Consider the following 10,963-nt stretch of genomic DNA (forward strand, 5'->3'; position numbering starts at 1 on the left):
TACGTCCGATAATGAACTCCGGCCGCAGAAGCTCAGATACGATGCGACAAGGGTTACTACAATAAAATATCAAGAGGAGTGCCTTTCTGACTTTACAACTGAGTCTCGAGAAGTCCAGAATAAAGGAAGTAATGACAATGATGCAACGGGTGCTTGCGTTCCGAGGAAAGAACTGGATGTCAAAGTCGAAAAGAAATTCCTCGTCAAAACAAACGAAGAACAAAACAAAAAACTTCCCCTGAGGCAAGTAGCGACTGGCACGAAGGGCGCTCAACGTCATGCTGAATGCATGCTTAGTGATAGTAATATCGAGGTCACCCAGACAACGGGGGAAACGAAATACGCGAACGTTGCAACCAAATCTGACAACGAAGCCATCGATGTCGGGACGAGGCTTTCCCTCGAAACTGGGGAATATTCTCGTGACAAAATGGAAGAAGTGATAGACAAGAAAGGCGATGACAAGAAATCACCGAGAAAGGCAGGCACAAAGAAAAGCGGAGGTCCCAGCAGCAAGAAAGGAACGCGCTCTAAAAGGAGGACTACTGGCACACCTTCGCAGGCCTCCGGGTGTCGATCAACGGATACCAAAAAAGCCGTGACATCCACCAACGCGAAGCTGGAAGGAACGGATTTCGGAGGTTCTTTCGCCAAGGATTATTTTGAAGCTTTCGCACTTGTCCTTCCCCCTACAGTTGGCACCCATCACAAGGATTCTTGTCAGGATGCCACTCCCCACGTAGAAAAAGAACTGAGTATCAAAGCAAACGAAGCGCTCACGTCAAGGCCCGAGCCGCACGTGTCTGCTAAAGAATTACACGACTCCGTATGCAGGTTGCGTGAACAGAGCACAGTTCAGATTCAGCCCCCGTCACAGCTGGCGGACAGCGTAAAGCCAGAGGCATCCGGGGTGGCATCTGGAACAGAGTGTGAGCGTGAAACAGATGGCACCAAAAGCGCAAAAAGGAAAACGGCTAGGAAATCCAGCACGTCTTCCAGCTCGTCTAGCAAAAGCCGTGGGCGTAACAGCAGCAAATCGATCAAGCGGTCCAGGCAAGCCAAAAAGACCCTGACAGATTCGGAGCCCAGTATTGAGAAGGGTGTGAGCAACGGAGACCGGAAGTCCCAGCGACGTCGTCCGAAAAAAACTAAAAGGGAGAAACGTGGCATTGTACCTAGTAACGAACAACAACCAAAGGCCGACGATAGCAAGATCGCCTTGGTGCCTGGACCCCCAATCGCTGATGACGGACAAGCGGTGAAACCTCTTGAAGTCAAGGAAGCAACAACGACCAACTTTGATGAAGGAAAACGGGTGGAGGAAGACGTGTGCGAAGGCGCGACGGTGCTTCCAGTCCCATCGGTTGACAATGCGCTGCTGCTGGAGAATCCTAAATCAGATGGCGTGTTTGAAAGTGCGGAGGCGTTTGATCTATTCAGGCTACTAACAACCGAGGGGTCTTCCGACTTCGTTGTTTCTGGACCAGGACAAAGTGCCGGGTCTTCGCTGCCGCGCACCTCAGGCATCTTGGGCAAGCATGGCTCGGTGGTAAGCGGGACCGTCGTCTCTTTTGGAATAGACACCCGCAAAACCAAGACGGATGACAAGATAAATCTGGGACAAGCGGTGAGCCTAGCCTTACTCTTTGGTGTTGGGTATCATGTATATTGTTTTGAATGACACCAATCGATCGTTGTGCAGACCGTGGCATTAACACCTTCAGATGGCGCGGTGCCCAAGGCACTGCAGAGGAGGCGGCCGTCAATACTCAAGACACCAGGTACGATGATGGCTGCGACTCGAGGTGCTCGGCGTTTATCATCGGTAGACTTCGGTGCCGCAATGTTCACCGTCATCAGGTACAGTGCTAAAATCCATAGTTGCACCACAGCTTTCGAATGGGCCTTGCTACTTACAATTGTCTGCTGGACAGGGATTCCGAAATGAAGTGCCGTGCCTTTCGCGTTCTCACTTTTAATAACGGCGTGATTGCTAAGTAGCACAGGAAGCCATAGGTAGCGTGTGAGTACAGGGTACCAGACGAGTGTTCAGGCATTATGGTTGGCAGGAAGGCTTCTTCAGTTATTAAATTTTCCAATGCTGCTCGTTCTTGCACACCACTTCAGTCCGAATTACGAATTTGTCGTCAGACTTAGTGTTTGTTTAATCACTGAGGAATTTATTCAAGGGTACTTATTTTAATAAATGGAGCGCAAGAATTTAGATAGAATGACAGAAGGCCCTGTAGTGGTTGAGATAAGAAATGGAGGGCAAAGATGGTGGAAGTAAAGCCTGTACATGACACTTTTCCTTTGTGCACGTCCGCGAGCGGGTGGGGCGTTACACCTGTGCGTGTACCACACAGATTCGGCAGTGCTAATGAATACAGTCTAGTGGCTGTAGGGTCAACAGGGGCTTGAATTTGCGCTCACCAGGTTGCCATTCCCTAGAGGGTGTGACTATAGTTTAGGGTTTGTAATAGTTAAAAATGGTTTGGCGCGCTGGACGTGTTCTAGGCAATTCCTTGAATAAGTCGTTAAAGCTCGAATGCATTGAAACAAGGAACCGAATGTCTGGTGCACTTCTGATCCTTTGGTCTGCGTGATTGATAAAACGGGGCTTGAGGTACACGTCTTCATATTTAGTTAAAGCTTCGCCGCTAAGAAAACCCAAGTATTTCACAGACCTAATGCGTCGACTAGTGGTTGGGGTTGGTATCTGTCTGAAACTGCGAATATATATGGTGACTGCCTGGAGGCACTTATGAAATTGACCTAACTGAACGGCTGTCATGGTTTTGAAGTGTGAGCTTTTCGGCTAAGTCGTTGCGAGATATCTCAATAATGTTGTAATGTATTACCAAGGTTCCCTTGGTTAGAGGGGAGGAAATTAAGCGGGATGGCTCGTACGACACTGCACATTTTAGAATTGGGTTTACCGGGATCAGGTAGCATGTTAGGTTTTTTTTATATGGGGCTGCTGCTATCTAAGGCGTAAACGTAGCTTTTCGGCCTAAATATCTCCCTGCATACGTTTTCCATAAGCACGCGATTTTAATATTTGGAAAATGCTATTTTTAAGTGTTTTATACTGTGTATCCGAGTAAATGCATAGCCCCTTGGTTGAAGCCACGGGTTTTTCATTAGGGTTGATTTATTTCGTATTGTGTAGATTATAGTTCAGTTGCCATTTTAGGTACGCAGGTGAAGATCTTTGACAGGGGTAGGCGGAGCACCAGCCTCGACAGTTAAGCGGTTTTTTTTTGAATGAATACTTTTTATAAGTGCGTGCATTAGCAAAGGACAATTTTATTCTGGTTTAGTCCTGACTACCACGTACGTTTGGAAATCAGTCATATGCAAACGATGGTGTTGCACCAACAGCTCCGTGCGTGTTGCGTATATTGTGTCAATACCTAAGTAGCCAAGAATACGTGGTTTTCAAAGGATGTCGGTGTTTTGCTCTCGAGGAAACGCCCAATTAGATAACTGCAATCTATTCTTGGGATTCGGAGTTATTCTGCCACGGGGTTGGCCAGTACAACCCTTTATGTATACTTTCTTTAGTTTCCTATTCTATAAAAACTGCTTAACTAACAAGACTGCTGCTCTGTCTACGTCTGTCTCAGGTGTTTACATCAATTATTAGTTAAGTGTTGATTTTTGTTTTAAGTGCATGAATAATGTGTACAATTTTTCGAAAACGCGATAGCTGGCTCCATATATATTTTAATAATAGCCCGTTACAGTTCCGTAGTAAACAGTACTTCCAAAGACATTTGAACAAATTCTTGATTCCCCACTTGTACTGTCTATGACTAACACAAAGATTGTATTGTTAATTGAGCGCACATGCTCTGGGAACATATCAGCGTGTGACTTGAATTAGGTATGTCGCAAAAAATGAACATGTCAAAGAGTCAACAAAGAACAGAAATGGTTGAGTTGTGTGAGAAAGAAGGATTCGCAGAGGGCAATTTTCGCACGCAAGTGCTCATTACATGCCAAAAACACATTTAGCTGTATTTTATAAGCGCCTCGAGCCACATACCATATATATGCAGAATTTCACGCAGATATCTAGAGCGTAATTGTTGCTTTCTACCGTGGTGTTTCACGAGAATGGCGTTTATTCCCATATTAGCCTCCACCTCCATTCGAATTCAGTCAAGCAAATGACGCCTAATTTGCAAGAAGTAAATACCGCCTTTATTGCATACACAGGATGTATAGACAGTTCACGAACACCTCAAAACAAAACTCTCGAACCGTTGGATGTTAGGATACCTTTGTTGTAGTTTTAAGGTGGCCTTTATTGTCTCCTTTCTTGCTCGCGTATCCGAGTTTTATCGGCTTGAAATTTCTAAACTCTTGCTTTAAGGGGGGACACTGATCTTGAGGACCAAAAATTTGCCAAAAAGTCAATTTTCTGTATTAATTTTATTTGCAGTCTATAGGTCCCAAAGAATGTGACTGAAAAATATTATAGCTGTACCATAGGTATTTACGAAGCTGTCACCATTTGAAGTTGACTAAATGGCCATTTTCCCCTGCATTTCCGAACTTTGTGCCTTGTTTTTTCAAAACCAGTTTTTTTCCCATGAGGTCAACTGTCGGGTACAATATCTTGGGATGCACTGGTCAGATTTGCGTCATTCTTGCTGCATTTGAAAGCTTAAGAACTGAGAAGTGCAATAAGTCCAAAAAATATAAAATTTCTTTTTACTAGTACAATTTTTTATGCATTTTGTTTTACGAAAACATTGATAATTGATGACCTGACATTTCATAAGTTCAGAGCAATTGTAGAAACAGTGATAAATTACTGCTGTGGTATAGTTGCACTCCCTGGTCCTTCGAGAGCACAAAGGAACAAGAAGTATTCAAGTATATCATAAGCAGATAATTAAAAAATTGCCCGAAATGGAATGATATAACATGTTGCAAACCTCTGAACTTATACTATATAGATGAAAACTGACTGCATATTTGTGCTCAGGAGGGTAAAACACACTTAATGTGCAAATTTCAAGGAGATTGGTTAAAAAATAACAAAAATGTCTTCAAGACCAGTGTCTCCCCTTAACTACCTCTCACGTGAGCACCCCACCATTTGACATTTTTATTTCCCGAAGCTAATATATATTGCCTTTTATAAATGCTGTATTTAGGACACCGAAACTTGTTAATATCCTGGTACTGCCAACGCTGGTTTGCAGCCCAAGGGCGGGTCCAACAGAATTGCCACTGCCCAGCGCTTCAGCGGCGAACCTGCGGTCCGCTCGGGACCCCGACTACCCGGATGAGCGCAGCCGCTTCTCACTGCTGCGCTTTGTGCGTCTGCGCTCCTCCGCGGCCTTCCAAGAAGCCTTATCACGCTGTACACTCCGAATGTCCACTACAAGTGAGCACATTGCCTGTCCGGACGCGATGGTGTGACGATGCCGCCGAGGCATGTCTGGGGTCGTTTGGCGTAATAACGAGGTCAGGTGTTATCCCAAGCGAACCATTTATTGCGTCTCCTATTAAGTGGTGAACACTTTAGGACCTGGGCTTGTCGTCGTAGCTCTTGTGGGGTGACGGTATCTAGCCATCGTAGTAATGTGTAAAGGTGTCAGCGAACCAAGCAGAGGCCTCGAAAAGAACACCGCTTCCGCTGGTCGGGATCGAGTCTGGCTCCCTCCACTTACGAAGTCGATGTCAATCTGACTGAGCCACACAGGCACCATCAAATTCCTCGTATGCAGTGTTGGAAATACTTGCGCCGTGCCCCTGGCTGGGACGCTGCAGTTAATACTCCTCAAATATTTACACAATAACGTAAAATAAAGAATATATCATGCATTAATAGTTTATAATTACTCCAGTATAATAGAAATTCTATCCAGTGTCTCTTTAAGGCTTTTCTGGGGGCTGAGGCGTGCTTTTGTGACTACTTGCGGTATCAGCTCGGGGCTAGTGCTGCAAGTACAGTTAAACCTGGTTGTAACAAACCTGTGTGTAACGAATCCTTTCATTTACAAAATTTTTCAATTTCCCATTGCCACCCCCCATTGAAGTCCATCTGTTTGCGACCTCTAAGTAACGAACACGTTAAGGCAGTCAACCTTGATGTAACGAAGTCTCTAAGCTGATTATTCATTGATTTTTGCACTATTTTTGAAATAGGCCGTAGAAATACACGCCTTTTGGGAATAATAGCATTACTTTAAGGCGCCAGCACCTACGAAAACACCCAGAATCGCGTAAAAATAAAATCCGCCATTATGATGATGAAGAAAGGAGCAGCTAGTACAATCCCGTGGCCAACTTAGCAACCACTTCTGGTTTTGCTTGTTTAGCGTGACACCGCGCCAAGTAGCAAGAGTAACTACACTTCACTTGTTTTTTTCACCCGCACCACAAACTACTGTGGGTTTCCACGTGTGAGTGCTGTGTCACTTCGTGACATAGGTTTTCAGGTGCTAGGCCCGTTTGTCGGCGTTGAGCCGCACGTCTTCACTGCTATCAGTGGTATCGGTCCTTCAGTGGTGAGTTCTGTTGCCCGAAAAAGAAGAGTTCCGTCTCTTCAAGACACTCTCACAATTTTAAATTCCGCCTGCGCTGGCTAGAAAGAAGAGTTTCGTCACACAGTACTCTTTCCTAGCTAGCCTCTTCTCAAGAATTTTCAGTGCAGAACGGAGCACCAAGTGCGCCAAGACGCGCCCTTTCAGCCCAATTTTGTTTCTTGAAACCCGTCAAGGCACCGAAAAGTGCCAAAAGGCAAAAGTGATGCTTAAGGTACATTTGTGGATAGGGGGGTATATGACCCTGCCTGTTTGGAACGCCGTATAGTGCCTTAGCTAGTGCGTAACGAGCAGGCTCAACTCGCACATTTTCTCAGTGTCAAATAAATCCTTAATAACATGCTTTGTTGGGCGAGTTGGTTCATGGCTTCAAAAGTTTAAAACGAGCGCAAAGGACGAGGACACAGAAACACAGTAGACTGGACGAGCGCTCACTACCAACAATTTTATTTCGAACCCTCCTCTGCATATAAACGTCAACACCACAGATCCGCGCCTGCACACAGACCACCTGAAGCGCAAGGTACATGCGCGCTACCGACTGCGACATAAAAGGCGGAACTCGCCCTCCCGCAAACACACCGACGTCGTACTGACACAATCTGTGCCCCTGTTTTTGATAAAGTAGGCCTCCAAAATTTCGCGTGCCACCGTGTCTCTGCTGCGTCCCAGCACCCTTAACTCATGGAAGAACGGCACGCATTTGCATTTTGCGCAGTGCGCAGGAAGAGTCGCACCGCTATCACTTGTGAGTGATAGTTCATGTTTACGGGCCCGGTCGTTGATACACAGGCCGGTTTGTCCTATATAGGACTTGCCGCAGTCTAGTGGCAACTCATAAACAAACAGACACTACACAGTCCACATAGCGCCTGGCGTGCTTTTTACCGCAAGCCGCACTTTTCTTGCATCCCCAGGGATGCGCGCACACAACTTTGACAGCTTTCGCGGCGCAGAAAGAACGGCAGGGACATTGTGCCTGCTCGCCACCTTTTTAAGGCTATGTGTCACCATGTGGATATATGGTATCACCTCGGGCCTGTCGGTGCTGTTTTGCCGTTGTTTTTCTTTTTCCCTCACCCTGCCTTTTAGTTTCTGCAGCAGGGATTCCGCAGTCGCCACCAGAATGGTATAGGATACCCTGACGACCGCAACCTCTCAATCTGTTGGTGAAAACTGGTGGGGGGCCGCATGTTCGCAAGACTTTTGGAGGGCGGATTCTAGACAGAAGAAAAAATGGTAAAAGACGGTAAAACGAGAAATTGCTACGCTTTGTCTAGAATCCGCCCTCCAAAAGTCTTGCGAACATGCGGCCCCCCACCAGTTTTCACCAACAGATTGAGAGGTTGCGGTCGTCAGGGTATCCTAATACCATTCTGGTGGCGACTGCGGAATCCCTGCTGCAGAAACTAAAAGGCAGGGTGAGGGAAAAAGCAAAACAACGGCAAAACAGCACCGACAGGCCCGAGGTGATACCATATATCCACAAGGGGACACATAGCCTCAAAAAGGTGGCGAGCAGGCACAATGTACCTGTTGTTTTTTCTGCGCAGCGAAAGCCGTCAAAGTTATGTGCGCGCATCCCTGGGGATGCAAGAAAAGGGGCGGCTTGTGGTAAGAAGCACGCCAGGCGCTATGTGGACTGTGCAGTGTCTGTTGTTTATGAGTTGCCACTAGACTGCGGCAAGTCCTATATAGGACAAACCGGCCGGTGTATCAACGACCGGGCTCGTGAACATGAACTATCCCTCACAAGTGATAGCGGTGCCAATCTTCCTGCGCACTGCGCAAAATGCGAACGCGTGCCGTTGTTCCATGAGTTAAGGTTTCTGGGACGCAGCAGAGACATGGTGGCACGCGAACTTTTGGAGGCCTACTTTATCAAAAACAGGGGCACAGATTGTGTCAGTACGACGTCGGTATGTTTGCGGGAGGGCGAGTTCCGCCTTTTATGTCGCAATCGGTAGCGCGCATGTGCCTTGCGCTTCAGATAGTCTGTGCGCAGGCGCGCCTCTGTGGTGTTGACGTTTATATGCAGAGGAGGGTCCGAAATGAAATTGCTGGTAATGAGCGCTCGTCCCGTCTACCGTGTTTCTGTGCCCTCGTCCTTTGCGCTCGTTTTAATTTTTTGAAGTCAAATAAATCATTTTGTGCTGCGTTCATCTTGACTCGCATCTAGCATTCTGTTCTTGTTTCTGCTTCATTTGCGCGTGCCTCAACTCTGAACCTGCATGTAACGAAAACGTGCATGTAACGAAAAATTGCGAACATTTGTCAATTTTGTTACATCCAGGTTTAACTGTAATCAAGAGAGGGCGCCGCAGCCAATTTAGCAATTCACTGCTCTGCTTTGGCCGTTTTCACGCTGAGTGGAACTGCCTTAGTTTTGTGTGAGCAGGGGAGCTGGTGTACGTCGAGCCTTTTAAATGCGAATGCATTTCTTAGTCGAGCCATGTCAGGCGGCGTGCGGCGTCCACGCGCCCGCAGGTGTTATCTCTCCGCTCTCACCCCCTCTCCCATAGCAACAGCTGCGAGCGCGCGCGCTCCTCCTCTCCCCTAGCAACCGGAGCAGGTGGTGCGGGCGGATCAGCGGCGAGTGAGTGGAGAGGAGGAGCGCGCTCGGGCGTGTGAGGGCGCTCGCATCGCGGGAGCTCGCCGGAGCTCCCGCATGTGTGGGAGAGTGTAGGCGAGGGTAGGCGCGGTGCGTCGGTGCTTCTCCTCTCGACGCTCGCCCCACTCTCCCGTTCGCTCGGTCGTAAGTATATATAAATGGAATGTCTGCCGGCAACGGTACCTCGAGCAAGAAGTGTAATACAATCCAGTTCGAGCATTACACCTCTCGCTCGAGGTGACGTCACTGTAGTGGCTTCAACGTCATCTTCAACGGGAGGAGAAGAAGAAGCGGAAGACAAGGCTGCGAAGCGAAGAGCGCGTGATGCCGAACGCAAGCGCTTGAAGCGAGCTGCCGACGCCGAACTCCGTGCTCGGGAAGCCGCTGCGAAACGCCAACGCCGAGCCGAAGACCCCGAAATGCGTGTTCGACATGTGCATTCGCATTTCCTCACGATTCCCTTCGGGGAGGTGGGGTGAATTTTTTTTGTAAGTGTGCTATGGGCCACGCTCAAGTAAGAGCAGGTTGATGCACCCATAGAGGGCGCAGTGGTCTCGCATAAGGGCGGTTCGCCTCCCCTCTGCTAGGAAGGGAGGGATCCTCCGGGCGCTGACGTTTAGCGGCGGATTCCTTTGCGCGATCCGTAGAATTCGATCACCGACAGTGCTGACGTTCGAGCCGACACAATGGAACCAGAGCTCCTCTGCTTCAGGAGATTTTCCGCCAGGCAGAATTGTTTTAGTGCGCAAATAATGTGCGGGCGCTACGGGGGTTTTGCTGGCGCGTTGGCAAGAAGGCTGTCACGGCTACGGCGGCGGTGTCATAACCGAGCGAGCGAAGGCAGGTAGAAGACGGCGGAGGAAAATGTGGCGAAAGTATGCTGGGGAGGGCAGTATGTTGAGTCCACACGAGACGCTCGTTGGAGGGTCTGGCGAAATGGTCTAGGGGAGGGCGGCACGCGCTGCTAGGGCGCCATTTATCTCGTTGTCTACCCCTCTCACTTTGAGCAGACGCTACTACTCCATGCGTAGCCAATCCAAACCATGTGGCATTTGCACAGGAGGTTCAACCACAATTTGTAACAACATAGTCGCCGGTGGTGGTGATACGGTGCGAGATAAGAGCACAGTAGCGAGCGCCGCCGTGCGTTCGCTGATCCCGCCATCACTTCGTGAGGGGCAGCAGATATGCGCCATCACCTAGAAGACTGCAGTTCCCGCTGGGCAGAAATTTCCCATAAGTCAATATAGTAATCGTAAGTGCATTTTTATTTATTTAGTTTGTTACAAATCTATCAAGGCACCTAGGTTGTTGCAGACCGCAATAGATAACACCAGTGTGTGATATGGCCGTCTGGAATGATGAATGGTCTCCGCGCTACGCATGACCGTACGATATTGAGAGGAGGTGCTTCAACGCAGTAGGCACGGAAGTCTAAACTTACAGAGACAGTTAAGTGGCGCCACGAGAGCTATACAGACTTTTTGGCTCTTTGCGCCTTAAAATCTGTGTGTGTTCGTGACTGGACTCAGCATGCACAGTTGTCTGCAAGCCTCGGCTGCGCCAATGACATCGAGGCTAGCACAGCCCAATGATGAAACGGCTGCTACCTAAGATGACAAATAAGCTAATAGGTTCTAAACACTCGTCGCTCAAGGGCTTCCACGGTTATGTTATGACGCGAGACAAGCCAAAGTTCTGTTTTTCTGTATCAGCATCAGTATTCGGTGTTTCCAAAAAAAAGATCCTGCCTTTCTTGCAGGTTCCCAGACGATGCTGCATGGAC

The sequence above is a fragment of the Haemaphysalis longicornis genome, unplaced genomic scaffold (assembly GCF_048455015.1).
Source record: "Haemaphysalis longicornis isolate Haplotype H1 unplaced genomic scaffold, Haemaphysalis longicornis Haplotype H1 scaffold_9, whole genome shotgun sequence".
NCBI classification, from domain to species: domain Eukaryota; kingdom Metazoa; phylum Arthropoda; class Arachnida; order Ixodida; family Ixodidae; genus Haemaphysalis; species Haemaphysalis longicornis.